Source organism: Emydura macquarii, unplaced genomic scaffold, assembly GCF_026122565.2.
Source record: "Emydura macquarii macquarii isolate MOO-44397 ecotype Brisbane River unplaced genomic scaffold, CSIRO-AGI_Emac_v2 contig_1253, whole genome shotgun sequence".
In the NCBI taxonomy this organism is placed as follows: Eukaryota; Metazoa; Chordata; order Testudines; family Chelidae; genus Emydura; species Emydura macquarii.
Window position 1 is genome coordinate 66,046,880 of NW_027131390.1, and position 21,407 is coordinate 66,068,286.

Genomic DNA, 21,407 nt, shown 5'->3' on the forward strand with positions numbered 1-21,407 from the left:
TTTTAAAAGTAATAAACAGTTTACACGTAAGTTTTAGCTTACTAGGCAGTCATCCATATGGAGACCCTGTCGCTCTTGGTCACAGTTTCATGTCAGTTCTTAGAGCAAGCCAGAGTGACCTCTCCCCCATGTTAGGATTGCTACTTTATATACTTATATATTTTGTTTACCATCTCTTTAACCAACTCAAACTAATTATGCAATTTCTGCCTCTGGGTGAAGACTTGTTACCTGCCTAGGGATTTGAATTAATTAACCATCAGTGATTTCATACAGGAAATTCCTACAACTTCCCAATGAAACCAGAATGCAAATTCTAATCCATACCCTTTGAATATCCCACATCTCTATAATATCTGTCAGTCCTCATCACAGTGGTATCAGAGCAACTCTCGGTAATTAATGGATCCCCACAACATCAACAATCCAAAAACAGACAACTAAGGTATACTGTGGATTAAGTGACTTGCAATTTATTCTGTGGCTGAGCTAGAAATTGAACCCATGGCTGCTGACTTCTAGTCTAGTACCCTATCCACAAGACTATCTTTCCTGTCCCTTTTTAGCTTATTACTTTATGTAATTATATATATACAATAGATATTATATGGCCATGATTATCTGGGCCTTTATTATGACAATCCCTGTATCATGGCTTGTAAAAATATCTCCAGTTAATATGTGCTCTTTCATTTCTTGGTTATTTTTAGGGCCAAAAATGGAAGTGCCATATATACCATGGGAAAAGCTCAATACTTCCAGTATTGCTGGAAGCAGGAAATACCAATAAATCTCCTCAGAAAATTTCTCCTGAGATTTCCAATCCAATTTTGTTGACTCAAGAAGTTCAAAGAAGAGTCAAACAACCATACATTTTTTAAGTACTTTTCTGGACCAAACATATTGGGAATCACCCAACAATAATACCATACACATTAATATATTGTCATGGCTTAGACCATAAATGGCTCCGTAAATTCCTTCAAGACGTATGATAAAAATGAAAAATAAAACTCTCTGAATCATCATCAATAGAACAGTTACATACTAATAATTATGTAGCTTGAGCCTGGAACTTTCTAGATTATTTCAATAGGGCTGCGTGCACAGAGTGCCTAAGACACCTAGTGGAATGTGCTTAGTCCTGATCAGATGGTAGCTTAAAGCATTCTTTACATAGAAACAGTGTATCCCAGTTTCGCCAGGCAATAAATGAAACTTGGAAAAAAACACAAATAGGCTGGTGGATTTGTTTAGGTGGAAATCAGACATTACTTTTGAGAGGAACTGAGGTGTAAAGTCTAGAAAATTCTTCTGGAAAACAGAAACACCTCCACCGGAAACCTCTATTCCACAAAATGGGAGCAGTTTGCAACATGATTGAAACGAAATCTTTCATCCCCCTCTGGCCTTCATTCTATTTATCCTGGACTTCAGATACATCTTAAGCAATCTGGACTCTATTGCAGGAGAGAAAGAATGCTGATTACTATTTCTTTAATGGAAATACTCAAATAGGAACATATATTTATTTTAGAAAGGTGGCAAAACAAATTGCTTGCATAGGCTTGTGATGGTCAATGGTACCTTATATTTTAGAGAAGACTTTTCTTACAAGAGGTAGAATAGAAATTTTGCTTTTTCAGCGATTTCACTGAGATTCACCATATCTCAGAGTTTGCACCGTCTTGAGATTTTTCCTTCTTCAATATTTACTAGAGGTTTATGCCATAACCCTAATTTGTAGTTAATTTGAACAGTAAGCCGCACTGATAACATAGGCAAAAAATAATCAGATACTGGATAACTATATAAAGTTATGTACACTCTGCTGAGTCCCATGATTGCACATTCCCTGTTCAAAAACAGCTAAGTAAGGCAGATTTCTGTATGAGGGCTTGCATTTTGACTATCACTGGGATCATGACTGATAAGAAGCATAACTTAATATAAGAGGGTTGTCTCTCTTCCCAGTGTGTGGAACTAATCCAGCAAGACCAGACTGCAAATTATGCAGAGCCAAAAATCTCTTTTGGCAATGCAATATCAATTTATTCCATCTTTGCTATGAGAAACATATGGAAGTCAGGCACTACTAGGATGCCCAGCAAAAGATTAACTTGGAATACTACCTCTTTGAACTGCAATCTGGTCTCATATGAATATAGGAACACAAGAACAGCCATACTGGGTCAGATCAATGGTCCATCTAGCCCAGTATCCTGTCTTCCAACACTAGTCAATGGCAATCAGAGGGACACCCAGAACATGAGTTGCATCCCTGACCATCTTGGCTAGCAGCCATTGATGAATCTATCCTCCATGAACTTAACTTATTCTTTTTTGAACCCTGATATGGTTTTGACCTTCACAACATCCCCTACAAACAAGGTCCACAGGTTGACTGTGCGTTCTGTGAAGAAATACTTCCTTTTGTTTGTTTTAAACCTGCTTCCTATTGATTTCATTGCGTGACCCCTGGTTCTTGTGTTATGTGAAGGAGTAAATAATGATTCCTTATTCCTCTTCTCCACCATTCATGATTGTATAGACCTGTATCATATTCCCTCTCAGCCACCTCTTTTCCAAGCTGAGAAGTCACAGTCTTTTTAATCTCTCCTCATATGGAAGCTATTCCATTCCCTTATGACAGTGATCCCCAAACTGTGAGGTGTGCCCCTCTAGGGGGGCATAGAGGAATGTCCATGGGGGCATGGGCCAGCCCCCATATGGTGCGGGGAGAGAGCACCACCCAGCCCCGTTCTGCTACACTCTGGCCTCGCCCCCAGCCACAGCTCGGCCCCAGCCTAGTCACTGGCCCCCGCCCCTGCTCCCAGCCACTGACCACCACTCCCAGTCCAGTGGGGCATGGACACGTTCTTTTACTGGTAAAGGGGATCATGAGAAGAAAAGTTTGAGGACCATTGCCTTATAATCATTTTTGTTGCCTTTCTCTTTACCTTTTCCAATTCTAATACATCTTTTTGGAGATGGGGTGACCAGAACTGCATGCAGTTCTCAAGCAAGCATGTCACATATTACTCTGCATGAGCATTCAGCCCAGAGGAGATTGCAGAAAAATTGTGTAGGAAAAAAAATATCACAATGTCTAGAATCAGATAACTACTGCTGATAACCAGCCAACTTCTAGGTAAAGCATTTGTGCCTTTATTGACTGATCAAACCAAAGGAGATTCATTACTAATTCCCCCCCACCCCACCCCACCCCTCCACACACACACACACACACATACATTTTGCCCACATACCTGCCCCTCTACTGTATGGGAAAGTTTGCTAAGTTAGGAATAAAAGAATGAAATTACTTTAATTTACACTGTACAATTTTTCTTTGAGGGACTGACAATCCATTGGATCAACCAGAGGTGACAGATTTCTGCCAGGGTTTATATGCCCTGCCCTGAATCCCGCTGCATACTACCAGAACCTTTAAATTGTGCCCCCCTCCCCCCACTATCAACAGTTACACATTGTCTCTGGGGTCAACAAGATGATCACTAGACACAATCATATTGTGTACTTCAAAGCTTTCAACAGTAAATGCATGATCACTGCCATTTTGGGAGATGCTCAATAAATGGCAGACTGCCAAGGAGAGCATCCACATAGGATAGGAAGATAATAGTGTTAACTAGAAGTGAGCTAATGCATTTTGACTATTTCCAAACCTGACAAGCATTGTGGATTTTTATTTATGTGCCATTTAAGCATCTTTTTTAGGCTAATATTCTTGCTTAGAACATGATTAACATCTATTTTATCTATCCAGGCTCAAATTACCAAGTGTTATTCCCCGTCCTCAAATCTCTCCTTAAAACCCACTTTTTGCCTTGCATTTTATCACTCATGTAGTTCCATGGGCTCTATCATTCATGTCTCACCTTTTAAAATATAACATACTCTTTCCAAATCAGCTCCTCCATGTAGGGTTCATGCCTTGTTTATTCAGAACTCATGGTGCAGTATAATAAATAATGGTACCACAAACTTGAGGTAGATGTTACCTGGCAGCTCTGTGTTCTTGGGGAACCAGGGCACAAAACCCCTACTCTCTCTGGCTCACACGAATCCCCCCCCCCCCCCCAATCCCTGCTTGAACCAGAAACCAAAGGCATCTCAATATGAAAAGGCAGTGGAAGACACACCTAAAAACCCCCAACACCCCAAGGGTGATACAACTCCCCTAGCCTCATCTAGATGTAAAAAGGAGGCATCTCAATTAACACATCAAATGGAGAACAGAAGCCCCATCTACATCAAAGATGGAACAAGAATTAGCATAGCATATGGAGAACCAACCTCCAAAGCAGGGACCACACTGAACCCTGGGATTGGCAAAGCAGGGACGCACTGCATGATGGGAGATCTCTGCTCTTGATGTAAACTCACACCTGCACACATCCAGCTCTGCAGTTATCAGACCATTCTAGTTATTGATATGCAAAACACTGAATTTTCCTGATTGCATTGTGAGCTCCTTCAAGGAACACTGCCAATAGCCAGGACTGATCTGCTCCTGCTGCCCAGCATAAAGAAAACCATTCTGGGATACTTCCTTAAGACATTGTTTACCCATAAACAAACCTGGCGTCTACAAAAACCCCTACCCCAGTTCAAACCTCTATTCTGATGTCTAGATCCAAATTCTGCATCAGTTCCACGGGAACTTCCCCTCTTCCTGACTGACCGTGTTGGGGGCTTTACCTGTCTCAAGCGCTCCAGACCCTAAGCTGAATAGTCTGTCTCCTGGGAAACTTTGAGCTACACAGAGTAGTGAGACCCCCGCCCCCATCTTCCCCCAAGACTCTCTCTCTCCCCCCACCCCTTAGTTCAGGTATAACTTCCTACTTTTGTAACCAAACCTGGGCTAGCTTTCTCCAATACCCCAACTGAAATTGTGTAGTATTGTAAGCATTTGATTGTTTTTCTCTCCTTGCATGGTATCACTGTTAGTATCATAAGTTTTGTATACCTGGCAATAAACTAACTATTATAATCAGGCTGGTTGCCAGTCTCTCTCTCTCCCAACTTCATTTACTCCCTTGTGTTCTTGGCTTCCCTATCTTGCTCTGCAGCAATGCTTCTTTTACCTAAGCCAAAGACCCCTGGAGTGCCCAAAAATCATATGAGGTTTGCTCATAAAGGGGGTTACTACTAGAACAATTGTAGAGTCAGGGGGGAGGCAGCCAAGAAGTGCTGCTCTGCCTAGCCTATGGAGTCCAGGGGCATATAAGGGTGACAGCTGAAAGTGCTGTTTGACCCAGCCTGATTGAGTACAGGGGCATATAAGGGGGACAACTGAAAGTGCTGTTTGACTCAGCCTGATTGAGTCCAGGGACATATAAGGGATCAGCTGAAAGTGCTGATAGCCTGATCCACTCAGACGCACTCGGTTAATCTGGAATGTGTGTGTGTATATGTGGGGGGTTTATTTGAATCTGGGGCTGGAAGAACCCAGCCCTGAAAACCTCAGGTCGAACAGGATAGCCCCATTGGGAGGGAACTTGTAGCCATATGAACACACAAGTAACACAAACAGTACATTAATAGAATCACACACCCCAAGAAACACGAGCAGTACATTAATAAAATCACACCCCCACTTCCAGGAAGTTAGCCCTAATAAATGAGCATACCCCAAGGTAACAGGCAAGTCTGGTAAGATAGAGAACAACTCATGGTAATGTACCATACAGACCATCTGCCTATCTATTCCATAGGCACGTTATAAAATAGCAATAATGTAAATAATTATGAGAAAATTGTTAATATTTGCCAGTTTTTGCAACAAGTTAAAGTCAACATACCTCTACTAACATTAGACACAATTATGAACCAGATAGTCAGATACAATGTATTGAATATGAAGTGATTGGATTCAGAACAGTTGGTCCAATAATTTTGTGTCTGACAGCATAGAATGTTCCTTCTTTCAGAAGGACTAACTGCAGAGACATCAACTGAATATACACTATTCTTGGCTGACACATGCATGTCTCTTTCTGCCTTTCCCGAACTCATCTCTGGTTTCCATTTCTTCCCCCATGGAATTCCAGTTCCTCTTTCTATACCAGAATCCCAGTGGAAGTCCCGACATTAGCAGTACAGGAGATCAGTATGTCTGGCAGTCTTTTGATTACTGCAACTTAAAAAGGGTTTTTATACATTCATAGATTCCAAGGCCATAAGGGACCATTGTGATCATCTAATCTGATTTCCTGTATAACTCAGGCCAAGGATGTTCCCCCAAATAATTCCTAGAGCAGCTCTTTTAGAGAAACATCCAATCTTGATTTAAAAATTGTCAGTGATGGAGAATCTACCATGACCTTGGTAAATTGCTGCAATGGGTAATTATCCTCCCTGCCAAAAATTTACACATTATTTCCTGTCTGAATTTGTCTAACTTCAATTTCCAGCCATTGGATCATGTTATACCTTTCTCTGCTAGACTGAAGAGCCCAGTATTACATATTTGTTCCCCAGGCAGATATTTATAGACTGTAATCAAGCCATCCCTTTACTCTCTTTTTCAAACTAAATAGATTGAGCTCTTTCAATCTATCACTATATAAGCCATGTTTTCCAATCCTTTAATTGTTCTCATGATTCTCTGAACTCTTTCCAATTTATCATCATCCTTCATGAATTGTGGACACCAGTACTGGACACAGTATTCCAACAGTGATTGCACCAGTACCAAATACAAAGGTAAAATAACCTCTTCACTCCTACTCAATATTCCCCTGTTTCTGTATCCCAGGACCTCATTAGCTCTTTTGGCCACAACGTCACATTTGGAGTTCATGTTCATCTGATTATCCACCATGACCTTCAAATCTCTGTCATAGTTATTGCTTCTAAGGATAGAGTCCCCCATCCTTTAGTTGTGGCCTACATTCCAAGATGTATACATGTACATTTAGCTATATTATTTTCTTGCTTGCACCCAGTTTACGAAATGATCCAGATCTATCCCCTTCATTACTGATCACTTCCCTAATTTTTGTCATATCTGCAAATTTTATCAGTGATGATTTTGTTTTCTTCCAGGGCATTGATAAAAATCTTAAATAGCATAGAGCCAAGAATCAGTACCTGAGGCACGTCACTGGAAACACACATACTTGATGCCAATTTCTCATTTACAATTACATTTTGAGACCTATCAGTTAGACAGTTTTTAATTCATTTAATGTGTTCCATGTTAATTTTATATCATCCTAGGGTTTTTTTAATCAAAGAACATGGAAAATGTCAATGTAGTAATGTCAGAGGCCAGTAAAAAGTCTGCTGGGCTCTACTGGTCCTTGGAAATGGGCAGTCTTCAATCAGTGAAGGCAGCAAGTGACTGGAAAGGAAGCAATCTTCAAGTGAAAGAAAGTAGGGAATTATGTCTGTTTAAAATAGGCCAAGTTTAAGATGAAGCACTCAACCTCGGCTCAGTTAGGGCTTGTCTGCATGCAGTTATACTGATTTAAGTAAAGGTGTGATAACTGATATAGTTAATCCAGTGCAAAAACCTGTGCAGGTGTTCTCAATTTATATCACTCTTATTTTGGGTTAGTCCAAATCAATTCAGAAATGAGTTAAACTAAACCAAATAAATCATTCTAAAATAAAATAAGTGTCCAGACTTAAAAGGGGTTGTATCAGTTTAACTAAATCACTGAAAATCTGCATATAGACAATCCCAGAGTCTCTTAACTTCCTTGCACTGCAATAGCAAGAAAATAGTTGCCATAACACCTCCCTGATGGGAATATTGAGAGGATGAGGACAAGAGTTATTGCTATTATTTAGATGAAGGCAATTTCCTGCAGGCTCATGTGAACAAGCCAAATGGCTAACCTTGTCAGGACTATGTTCACAACAGAAAGGGCGAGCACATCATTCAAGTAAAGTTTGGTTTCTGCAGAAAAGAGCCACACTTTGCGGATGGAAAGATCCTCAACATTGTGGACTCCATAATTTATTTGGGGGCAATAGGCCTATCGAGCAGCTTTTCCTCATAATCACAATCACTTCTAGTTTTCCCCAAATAAATCAATGCAACTGTCTGCAAATTCCAACACCTCACTCCTTCTCTGCTCATAATCTATTCCTCTAATTTTCAGTTTTCCCAGTAGCTGTAGCTCATAGAATTCCTGGTAGTTACCATAACTACACTAACACTGACACACCCGCCTGGGATCAGCAATATGAACAGTCAGATTTTTGTCCCTTTTACTGGTTCTCATCAAATTCCCTAGGCACTAGTCACAAGCCTAGCCCACTTTTGCATTCCCCTGACAAAAGCAAACTGCTCCTGAAATTTCAACCAAACAGCCTGTGCTCCATTACAACAGCAAATCACCCAGTCCTTCACACCAATTAAAATGGAGGTCAAACTCCAACTAACCAAACAGATGGAAGGGGACTGGACTGCAGCATTGCTTAAAATTATTTTAAAGGGTGGGTCTCAGCCACATCGCCTCTTTAAAACCATAAACCTTTGGATCTAGTCTATGCCCAGCTGGGGGATTTCAACAACAAGGGTTGGAAATCACTAACTGTGTTTAGTTTGAGATAAAAGTTTATGATTTTCTAGCTCTGGCCTTCACTTCCTGGTTGAAAGTTGGGACTGCTCCAGGACTCTGCCTGAAGGAGGGGACAAAATGTACCTTCCGAGGTACTGTAGGGTAGCAGAATTGGACTTGCTGGGAACGGCAACCACTGGTTCCCTCCCCAAAGAAGTAACTGGCAGGGATCTGACTGCTGCTGGGAGCTAGACCTGCTGGGAGCTAGACCACTCCAAGTGTGTGGAGTGGAGAGAAGGAGCACAATTGCAGGGAATAAGGGGATGCTTCAAAAAAGACGTGTGGGAGTCAAGGAAAGGGCCTTTGCAGTTCCTAGTCAGGGGCAACTTCTTTCACACGCTGGAGTGAGACTGCAGCAGTCTTCTCTCCCCAGCATCTTCAGCACTAGGTAGCTCCCCCTGGCTTCCTATCACACACCAGGGGAGAGCCACATAATAGTGCTGCTGCCACCACTGGGCAAGGAGCTGGAAGGAGAGGAGGGAGAATCAGTTGCAGCTACACAGTCTTTGGGGAGGAAATGGTTCTGACAGCAGGATCAGGACCAAAGGAAGGTCTCTTAAGCACCATTCTTCTGAACCAGTTCCCACTGTCCACAGTGCTGCTTTAGCCAGCCAGAAGTCTGGGTGTCCAAAAAGTCTGCGTGGACCCCTCCCCTTTCTCTCACACTCCTCTCCCCCCCACCCCAGCTCCTGAACAGGCCCTATCATCCCCATTACATTTAGATGTCTTCAAGAGGGAAAGGGGAGGAGGGGGAAGCTAGGAAGGATAGAGGCCTCCAGCTCCCCATTCCCTCCCAGCAATGTTTATGGATAGCAGCTGACTCATCCCCTCACTCAATTTCTGTTTCATGTTCCAGAAAAAGCAGTGAAAAACTGTGTGATATAGCTAGCCTTTTACACAGACAACAGATGGAGGGGGTTAAGAAATTCTCCAGCTGTAATTTTATTACCAATGCTAAGGGCAGCTGTCCTATGTCCCCCACGTTAAGTTATCTACATTGCTATTCATTCACTCTCAGCAAGAGTCCCTGTCGAGGTCTGCATGTGAAACGTAATAAGATTCAAACAGTTATTACGGGGCATCTAAATCAAAAGAAGCTGGACATCACAATAGACAGAGCTGCACTTCCATCAGTCACTTTGGCCACACGTGGAAAAATTGTCTCATTTAATAGGTCTTGGCTAGCCTTTTTAAACAATATGTCCATATGCTTAATATGTAGCTAATTAGCTTCATATGTCTGTCTCACAAAACACAAGCCAGTAAAAAATAGTAATAATGTTGTGGACAAAGAAAAATCAGTTTAGATCTCAGATTTTCTGCCTAATCTGCATAGATTAAAATCCTGGTATAGTTTGAGTGCATCTGTTCATGTACACATGCACACACATATCAGATAATATATAAAAATATACACACAGTCATAGCTAGACCAGTCTAGAGAATACATGATGGTGTCATAACTACACGGAGCACATCACTCGACACCAGCAGTACCAAAATGAATGAGCCGGAGTGCCATCATGAATCAGCAACAAGATGGGAATCGAAAGCCTTTCTCTGATAGATCTTATGTACTAAAGGATTATCTATAGCATAACTCTCATGTAATGAGGGTCAACCCACTTTCATTACCATATCTACTTCCTACTTCCATGCTTAAACATAACTTTTGTATGAACAATGTACCCTGTTAACCGAAGGCTTGTATTTTTAACCGTCAAACCTATTACCCTCCATCCAGGATACCGCAGATTATGCTTTCCTTGTACATGCCAACTTCCAACCAACCTCTGTACCCGCTGATAATCTGTATATTATGCCCGGATGTCCAGAAACTCTTTTGTTTAAACTCAGTACCTGATAATTTTTTTTAACATTATCTTTAATATAAAGATTTTATCAGCATGAGTTTGGGAAACGTATTACTCATTATCTATTGTAATACTTTGCACGTGCACAACTCTTCAACCAAGGATTTCAAACTATTATGCAAATGTTAATTTAGCTTCGTAGAATCGCTGTGAAAGCCTTGGTTGAAAATATTATTAAGAAATATTTATACTATTTTAGAATCCAGTGGTCCCAGTTATGCTGGTCATTGTACAAACACAGATAAAGAGACATCCTGCTTCAGAGAGTTTACAATCTCTCTCTCTCACACACACACACACACACACACACACACACACACACACACACGACATGCAAGCAAACAAACAGAGATGGTCAAAAAATACGGAAAAAAATTTGCAAAATTAATTTTGTGGAAAATTTGTCCTTTTTTGGTATGAAAATTTCCAAATTTGAAAGTGTTCAACCAGATCTAGAAATTAAAGTGATGATGAACTGGTAGCTATAAGTGAAAAGTACTATTCCTATTTGCATTAAAACCTTTAGAAATTGCAATGACCCACTTAACTTACAACATATTTCTGCCTGTAAAATCGTACAGACTCCTCATGTACTTTATTTTTTAAATCAATCGAAAGCTGTTGCTGATCACTTCTAGCCTAGACTCCTGCCTACAAGACTATGTAGTGCCTTTTGGCAATCATTAATTAGAAGTCCTATCCCCAGTAAGGAGTGGAAAATTGATGGACCTGAAACTATAGCTGCAATAAGATGACATCTTTAAAAGATATTAGGAGCTTTTTAACAGATGAGTAAAAACAGGTATAGAGATGTTAAGGGCCTGATCATTCCCATCAAAGTTAATGAGAGTCTTTTCACTGACTTCAGTAGAAGCTGGATTGGGCTCTCTGGGGTGACTTGCTCAAGGTAATAAACCAGTGGCAAAGTTGGGACATAGGACCCAGAAGAACTCCTGGAGGGATGGGGATGAGGAGACTCATTAGCTGTCCCAAGATCCAAAAACAAAGCCTAAGCCTGACTCCATTACTCAATTATTACAGTTGGCCCTGCTAGGAATGGGTTTTACTTTTTAGTAGGCTATGGATTATATTACAGGGGCTTTAATTAGTACTATCTATATCAAGCTACTGCAAATTTTTCTAGCAAGGGCTGACACAAGGCCAGGCTCAGCCACTGTTTGCCAGAAATCAGGAGACATTCTACACCTTTGATTACAAGCAGCAGTTGCAGTTCAGAAGTTCTGATACTTTTCAATTTGCCTATTTGTTTAAGCATATTTATTTATTTAGGAAACTCAAGAGAGATGCCCATGCCTCCCTAAAACATTACTAAGGGGTTATTTGCATTTGAAAATTAATTGTATTTGTGTTGAGCTTGCAAGCTGGTGAGCAATAACATTTCCTATAGGTGTTTACTTAACTCAGATCCTCAGTGAGCTCTTGACTGTACATCAGTGAGAGTGAAATCTAGGACTGAACCTCATCACAAAACAAAGAATGGGATTCTTTCATCAAAGATTACTTCCTGTCATCAGGAAATTAAATGTTTCTTCTGGCAGACAGAAAAGTAAACACAGGAATGAAAATTAATCTGTGGGTTCGTGCTTATGTACCTCCTAAAAGTTAATTAAAATAATCAGGTCACCCAAGGTCCATGGAAGGTGGGATCCCACCCCAGGAAATTATTTCAACATATAGGAAATGGAAAGTGAAAAATTTTATTTGTTGAATAGATTACAACAAAAATTGACTATATCAAAAGGTAAAGAGCACCAACAATAGTCATGGAACTCAATAAAAGGCCTATCTAAAAACGTGTAGAGTAGTAGCAGACCATCACTAGAGAGACATCTAGTGTCCAAGTGAAAAAAAGTGATGAAGGATTAGATGACAAACACAAAAACAGAAGATGTCTGATTATTGAAACACGTGAGCTGTCAAGGTATTAGCAACTTATCCACTGGGTGATAGTAAGGCTCAGATTGTCTAGTAGTTATTCAAGGTCTGACTCTAATAGGTGCAAAAAGCTTTGAAGTCTCTGTGTGAAATGGAAAGGAGAAACCACACTCAGTAGTTTTAACAAGCCCTTAGTATGTAGGAAACAGAGAAGAAAAACCTTACCTTACTCATGTTGAAAAGTTTCTTAGATGTCACCGTTCTCGTCATTTTTACTGTTTTCATCTCAACCATAGACACTAGGGACGGAAAAGACCTTGATTACTTTGACCAATTCCCTTCAGGGAGAACACTGCCTTTACAAATGCATTATTGAGAGCTTTTTCAAGAAATATTTGAGTGATGGGTCCCACAACAAAATGAGCTTTTCAGGTGTGGATTGCCTTTAGGAAATGGTTCCTGATGCTTAACTTTTCTTCAGTTTTATCCCATTACTCTAAGGGCTGGTTCACACTGACTGCACGATTCGGCAGCAGTCATCGGGAGTTATGCAAACTACGCAGAGTAGTTTGCATAACTGACATCAACTGCTCAGCTTCCCTTCTGCGCGTTGTTCACACTGTGCTGAGCTGACGGGAACAGCGTTCCCGTTGACTCAGCGCTACGCTACTTGAGGAGGTGGACTTACTCAGTCAACTTCCTGATCGATTGAGCGGGTCTCACTGACCACTCAATCGATCCTGAAAGATCGATCTGGCGGCGGCAATTTTGCCACCATCAGTGTAAACGTAGCCTAAGTTAGATGCCTAACTCCCTTGTACCACACCTTTGAAAGTCACAACCTTAGAGCCTTTTCTCTTTGATGGAGGTGCTCAAAGTATTTGCACAATAACTTTCCAGTTTAAAGTAGGGAAATTAGTTGAAAGCCTTTTAAAGATCTTTACTTATGTTGTCTGTGTAACACACTTGTTTCTTTCTTTTCATTGTTTATTAAGGTATATTCTTCAATTATATTTAATACATTTTAAAGGGGGAAATACAAAATGAGAGTTACACTTTTGTTATCAAAAAAGAAATAATGTATATAATGCACAGGGATAAAATTAGATTAACGGGCTATGCACTGAAAATGTATTACTAAACTATTTCTATTCAAAGTAAATATCAACAATTGTAAGAAACTGTTATAACAAAAGGGGAGGAGGAAATTTTAATTGCTCTGTTAAACAAAAACTTGTCCCTAAAGAAACATCTTGAACAAAAACTGTAGGAAGCAAGGATGAAAATAATTATATAATATATAATAAATAATTATAAAAGTTAAATAGGATGTGTTATTTTACACCCTCCTTCTAGTAGCTTTTACTACTACCCACTATCCTTCTGCCATCTTCGGCCAGATTTGCAAAGAGCTGAGCACCCAGAAATTCCCATTGTTCTTATTTAAATGACTAAATGGAAGCTGATGAATTAGTCACAATTGATTTCATACACACAGAATGCCAAATGGATGCAAGCTATGGCACTTGCACTACTTTACCATTTACACACATGCTTTCTGAACCACACACATCACCACAGAATGTGCCCCACAAAACCTTCAAAACTTGACCACGTTAGTTTTCAGAAAGTGCTTCAAATAGGCATTGAAGATGCCTATTTATATTTTTGTTTGTTAAATTTAAAGCTTTATCTAGTTTCTTTAGTTTACTTTCACCAACTGGGAAGGATTCACCAGAGTAAATCCTCAAAACCTGTGTCTAGGATTTCTAAAAAGTATCTAGCAGATCTTCTGGTATTTTGGAAAACTTCAAAGAATGTAGCTTTTTCCCAAAAAAAATTGTTTCAATTTTTCCCACAGAATTGAATACCATCATGTGCTAAGCTTTGAACTGTCATCTGCATGGTAGCAAAATTAGTATCATGTATATCCATAAGTTTTGAAGCGCCTATATGATTTTCCTGCCTGAGCCATCCATGACTACCATTTTATGATGGAATTTTTTACAAAGCCTTTTTTTTTTAAATAGGACCTCCCCTATTCTATCCATAAGTTTACAAAGAGAGGCATCCTTCCACCAGGAGCATAACAATTGCATAGTGTATTAGAAGTGTAAATCTATATCTTTTAAATTTACAGATAGTTGAGGAACATTCAATTTCTTGACTTCACAATCCTCCCGAGACAGTCTTCCAGCCTCCATAATTATTGTAGGAAGACATGGAACTAAAGATGGCAAGGAAGCCTTGAGATAGATGTCACTTAGGCTTATCCGTAAATCACTTCTTGAAGATAACTGGCTCATTGGTTTTATCCCATTGCTTCCCCTAGAGCATCATCAGGCTAAGAAAAACGACACCATGTGCAGCCTCGTCATATCTTGTCCTTTCTATACTTTGGCTGTTGCACTGCAGTTCAGCCCTTGCATGTCCACAGCTGAGACACTGAATGGGGGCAGGATTTATTTCATCCTATATGAATATTAGTTTAAGGGCTGGCTGAAAAATTTGGAATGAAACATTCTCCTGTCAGAAAATGGAGTTTCATCGCAATCAAAGTCTTCCATGAAAAAGATTGATTTTGGCAGAATTTTCTCATCAGGAAAATTGAAATGAAACATTTTGTTTCAACCCAAACCAAAATATTTAGACCTGGGTTCAGTCAATGTTAATCTCTGCATCTATCTGAGCTTCCATGATACCTCAAGGAAATTATAGTCTTAGGTCTGTGATGCCTCCTATAACTTTGCTCCCTGGATGATCTATATCTCCCAGGATATATTACAGCAGCTCAGTCACACATAGAGCCTTTTTATTCCCCAAAATGTTTTAGTATTTCAGCATTTTTGATAAGGTGTGAATGATACATCTTTTCCAGGAATGAGATTTCTGAGATATTATACATTTAAGAATGTATCAGGTCTACTTTGCAAAAGCTGACGTCTCTTAAGTGTGTTGTACAATGATAATAAATAATTAAACAGCATCAGCAACTTTTAAAACAAGCTCATTACTGGTACCTACAGAGATTTCTCCAATTCAGTACTGCACAAAGATATCCATCATTAAGTGCTTCCGACATATGCTCAACTCAAACATCATCTGAGAAAACAAGCCCAGCAATTGCCTCTAGGCCACCCTGCAGAGATGGTGACATTTCCCACAGACACAGCCAATTATTATCCAAAGTGGAAGAGTTAAATGGAGTACACAAAGAATAATTCACAATACGCCACAGCTCAGTGTCAAGTCTTCACAGTATAAATGGCACAGAACAATTACAATAACATAAAACAAACGTTTTCCCCTGTCCAAAAAAAAAAAAGATAGGAAAGGGGAACACTTAAGAGCCGAACTTCAGGCAGTGTTTGAAAGTGTTGACCTTCAATAAAATTAAAGAAGAGGTATACCAACTGTAACTCTTCCGTGCCTAGGGCAGCCACCTGAGAATGCCAAGATCAGGGCAGGCTGTAAAAGGAGAGCAGATTCTCCCAGCACTGGTGGGTGGCACTGAAGCCAAACTTCCCAACCAGCCACAAACTGTGCTTTTGATTTCTCACGCTGGTTATCAAGAAGCCAGTATACAAATATACACAGCCCCCTTTACTGCATTCCAGTTTAAATAACTAAATAAATAAGTGCCGCGGAACCCTCGTTGTTTTTGCCATATTGGCTTTGATAACAAAAGCTCAAAGTGTAGAAGCATCTACATTGTTTTCGGCAACAAGGGTTCACTCTAAACTCTAAAGTCTTTAGAGTGCCGCGGAACCCTCGTTGTTTTTGCCATATTGGCTTTGATAACAAAAGCTCAAAGTGTAGAAGCATCTACATTGTTCTCTGCAACGAGGTTTCCGCGTAACTCTAAAGACTAAAGTCTTTAGAGTGCCGCGGAACGCTCGTTGTTTTTGCCATATTGGCTTTGATAACAAAAGCTCAAAGTGTAGAAGCATCTACATTGTTTTCGGCAACGAGGGTTTCGCGGCACTCTAAAGACTAAAGTCTTTAGAGTGCCGCGGAACCCTCGTTGTTTTTGCCATATTGGCTTTGATAACAAAAGCTCAAAGTGTAGAAGCATCTCCATTGTTTTCGGCAACGAGGGTTCCGCGGCACTTTAGTCTTTAGAGTGCCGCCGAACCCTCGTTGTATTTGCCATATTGGCTTTGATAACAAAAGCTCAAAGTGTAGAAGCATCTACATTGTTCTTGGCAACGAGGGTTCCGCGGCACTCTAAAGACTAAAGTGCCACAGAACCCTCGTTGTTTTTGCCATATTGGCTTTGATAACAAAAGCTCAAAGTGTAGAATCATCTACATTGTATTCGGCAACGAGGGTTCCGCAGCACTCTAAAGACTAAAGTCTTTAGAGTGCCGCAGAACCCTCGTTGTTTTTGCCATATTGGCTTTGATAACAAAAGCTCTAAGTGTAGAAGCATCTACATTGTTCTCGGCAACGAGGGCTCCGCGGCACTCTAAAGACTAAAGTGCCGCGGAACGCTCGTTGTTTTTGCCATATTGGCTTTGATAACAAAAGCTCAAAGTGTAGAAGCATCTACATTGTTCTCGGCAACGAGGGTTCCGCGGTACTCTAAAGACTAAAGTGCCGCGGAACCCTCGTTGTTTTTGCCATATTGGCTTTGATAACAAAAGCTCAAAGTGTAGAAGCATCTACATTGTTCTCGGCAACGAGGGTTCCGCGGTACTCTAAAGACTAAAGTGCCGCGGAACCCTCGTTGTTTTTGCCATATTGGCTTTGATAACAAAAGCTCAAAGTGTAGAAGCATCTACATTGTTCTCGGCAACGAGGGTTCCGCGGCACTCTAAAGACTAAAGTGCCGCGGAACCCTCGTTGCCGAAAACAATGTAGATGCTTCTACACTTTGATCTTTTGGTATCCAATCCTATCTTTCAAAAACAACGATGGTTCCGCGGCACTCTAAAGACTAAAGTCTGGAATGCAGTAAAGGGGGCTGTGTATATTTGTATACTGGCTTCTTGATCAGCCACTAGGTCCAGTAAAGAGATTAGTTATTTAAACTGCATTCCAGTCTTGATCAGCCACTAGGTCCAGTAAAGAGATTAGTTATTTAAACTCTATGCTTTTTACCAAAAAGGTTCCTTCTGACCCCAAAGGGTCAACCACAGCACCAGATCAATAAAAGTTTGGATCTTAGCCAAAATACCACACTGCCAGCCAATCCTTTAGTAACTAAAACTAAAGGTTTATTATAAAAAGAAAGGAACAAACAAGAGAAATGTTAAAGGATTAAAGCAATCAGATACATACAAATGATTTGAAAGTCCATATACATCAGGTTTCTAGAAGAACTGTGGAGTTTGCAGGCTTGTATAATCCCTCTGGTATACATCCAGTACTTGGATGGGTGTCAGTCCTTTGTTTCACAGCTTCAGTTCAGTTGTAGATGAGCTAATCCAGAGGTAGGTTGGTAGCTGAAGCTGAATCCCGACTGAAGAACAAAATGGATTCCCAGGCCTCTGCCTTATATATCCTCTGGCCCTTGCCATGCTGTTTGTGGAATTTTACAGGAACCAAAATGGAGTTCAGAGTCACATGAGCAAGTCCTGGTGACTCATCAGGTATACCTCTGGCTTTTCCCCGTGGGCCCCTTGCATCTGGGAATGTCTCAATGGGCCATTAAGCAGGCTATTGTTCTGCCGCCACCCTGTCTCTGGTGTGTCTCAGACAGCACAATTTGAAATACAGATATATCAAATATATCCATAACTTCCATTACACATATACCACATGAACATAAACATCACCATCTTACTTAGCATATTATAGCCTTTCTAACAGTACCTGACATGGCATATCTTACATGAATCACTATGATTTTGACATATTGATGTCAAACAATATCATAAATGCTTCCCCTCCCAATCCAGCCAGCGTGACAAACCAAGAGGGAAAAGGTGTTGGTGGGATAAGAAAAGTATTAAACATGGTACTCAACAAGTTGTCAAACTACAAAGAACACATTTGGAGTAAACTTGTTATAAAGAGGTTTTTAACATGCAGAGACGGACTCAAACGACGACAGAGAAATTTGAATTTCACACCTCAAACCCCAGCACTGACAAGGCACAGAAAAAGCCTACAGATTTAAGGCATCATCGAATCTTTAAGTGATGGCTGAAGCTTCATCTTTAAGATGGTCTGTTCTGCCTAGCTAATCCAACACACATTATCTTTTAGATTATGTAATGTCCAGTTGAGGCTGTACTATCTGTGGAGTATTCAGTCAGTTTAAGGGTTTGTCTAGACAAATAGTTAGTGCTTGGCAAGATGGGGGGGTTTGCAAGCTGGGGTGAAAATCCTGGTTTGTATATGCTCGCACAATTTTCTTCAAAGTATCCTCACTCATGTTGAGCCTCTTGCTGTCTTGGAGGTAGCCCAACTTTGAAAATATGCGCTCCTCATCAATAGATCCAGGGGGTACACTCAAAGCTCATCGTGCCACTTTGCTGAAGTTGGGAAGCGTCTTGATGACTGTTCCAAAAAGCCAGCCCATCCAGTTTTGCATTATCAGGGTTAGGCAAGTCCATGTATGTAGTAAATTCCCCTTTCAGATTTGAAATTTCTTATTTAGTGGCAAATGGTTGAAACACTCTGGCATAATGTTTGTAGTTTGCTGCAAAATTCACCTTCAGGAAGGGATGCAACACCTGGATAACATTCCAAATAGAATCTTCAGCACCAAACACTTCCAGGTTCAGATTAGGGGCCACCGTCATCTCCCATTTCTCACTGAGAATTGTGTTGACGGTTTGAAATGCTTTTTAGGTTTTCTCATTTCCCAGGTGGGAAAGATTTCCAAAAACAGCTGGGTTTTCTCACCTTATGTTTCTCCTGCAGCTTTTGTGCTCAGTTCAGCTGAGATTTTGGTTGTCAGGATCCTGTAAACGTCAGTATTGGCAAACGTGTTGGCAGTAGCCGCAGAAAACTCCAGTGTTGTCTGTGTGTCACACAGTGATTCCATGTTTTCAACAATGAACATTACCTTGGTGCACAGAATCTGGCGGTCATTCTGGTTATTTGACAGTCTCTTCAGAGTTTCTGAACTGAGGATGATCTAGGAGACGCATTAGCACATTTCACATGTTATTTACATGACAGGCAGCGAAATACAAGCTCATCCACCGACGTGGCACAACACATATAGGTAATTGGCAGTTGGCTCTGCACTCATCTCGCCCTGTGTAAAACAAAGCCTTCAACTTGTCTGCATGCTTGAAAACGGCCCAGAATCCAATGATGAAAGATTTCATGTCTTTCATTTCTTCTGTAGCAGTAGCTGCTAACAGTGCAACATTAATCAAATGAGCAGGACAGGTAATACGTAGCAGCTCCTGTTTCTGATTGAGTTTAACCCCCCTATGCAAACTTAGCCATGTAGGAAGCATGTTAATTGTGGCTACGTTTTCCCAAGTTAGTTGGTACATCTGAAATATGTCAATTATTCCTGCGTCGATAAAACGTCTGCCAGCAGAGGGGATGAAAGTCACATCAGCCCCAAAACATTGCGGGTTTATTCTCTTTGAAATCAAAAAATGAAAACAAAAGGCCAAAAATCAGATAGTCCAAAGTATCAGCAGACTCATCAAAAATCAGTCTAGATACCACATTTCTATCTGTTTAGATACTACAGTATCATTATTTTCTTTCAGATACTTACAAGTGAGGTTGTCTGCAATAGGAAGGGTTTTTGCTGCTGGGCAGTACAGTCACACCATGTCACCAACAGGCCCCTCTGCTATTAACAGAGGTTGTCCGGTGAAACAAAGAGCACGCACAAATTCATTGACATAATCATGCTGTGTCTTCTCTTTCATTAAAGCCCTAGTGAAAGCTCCTGGTATTGACAGTTTATCCCCAAGCTCATTTTCTTCTTTAAGTTTCTTGTGTTGCTTGCTTTCAGCATGCTGCTTTATTCTGTCAGCGCAAGCACTGACCTCAATGCTGCAGTACTCGCAGTGCAATGCGTTCTCTTCAATCTTGTCTTTACTTTTCTGGAAAACGTCTAACTTATTTTCTTGTTGGCTTTCAGGCATAGATTTGCATTTTCACCCCATGTTTATCTTTTTACCTTATCTATCTGTAACCCTCAAGTAGTTTACCTAGGTTCCTGAGGCTCTGTGTAGAGGCACTGTCCCGGGTAGGAAGGGGAGCCAAGGGCAGACTCAGTCTGGTAGGGAGAGAGCAGAGGGAGGGAGCGAAGACACTATGTAGAACAACAGGGGCTCATGTTGGTTTGGGGAAGGATTGCAGGTCTGCTTGCTCACAGGAAGGGGCAGGGTCAAATGATTGACAAGGGAAAGCCCGGGAGAAAAAGATTTAGCCTGCCCAGTAGGGAATGATATGATCTCCCCTGGGAGCCCTCGGGGGGAGGCTATTTTGGGGGTAGTCTGGAGCCAGCCACAGAAAGTGGTTGTGTGGAGATCCAGAAGAACCCAGGCCTGCCTATCCAGTCCCATAAGGCGATTGACAGTAAAGGAGGTAACCAGGTGGACAGGCGGTGCTACATTGACTTCTTTAGAAGTAAGTTTTCAAGTTTGTCTTTAGATACATTATAATAGCATTAATAATAGCATATCTTTACCTGTGGATTGTTTAAATTCACACTGCCACACTAAACGGATGCAAAGAAAAAGGCGGGCAGTGTCTTTTTATTAATGTTGTTTGATTTTCCAACCTCCGCCTATGTGTTTTGTATACTGAGGAACTGCTTCAATCTCAAAGCTGCAGGACACAATTGCATAAATCTTCAGTGTTCAACAAAAATAAGTATCCAAACAAATACTGCGTGGACTAATAAACGGGTGTAAATCAGTAAAAACTGAACTCCATTAATAAAAAAAAACCTGGTAATTTATCAGTGAAAATTGGTGCGGATCACTAGTGAATAGGTCAGTGTGCATTATAATTTTTCCTTATTGTTAACAGAATGAACAGAAGGGCTGTTGGCTGATTTGTTCACTTCTCCTTTCTGACAGATGTTATCGAATCAATCGGATACACT

General features: G+C 40.6%; 1 long non-coding RNA gene across 3 annotated transcripts in view; it reads right to left on the reverse strand.

Annotated features, from left to right (window-relative positions):
* Nucleotides 1-21,407, reverse strand: part of LOC137153575 (uncharacterized) — a 190,084-nt gene that overhangs the window by 103,109 nt on the left and 65,568 nt on the right. For all 3 annotated transcript variants that reach the window (XR_010919842.1, XR_010919841.1, XR_010919840.1), the window contains exon 2: nt 12,596-12,669. This is a non-coding gene — a long non-coding RNA (uncharacterized lncRNA). The remainder of the gene's footprint in view (nt 1-12,595; nt 12,670-21,407) is intronic.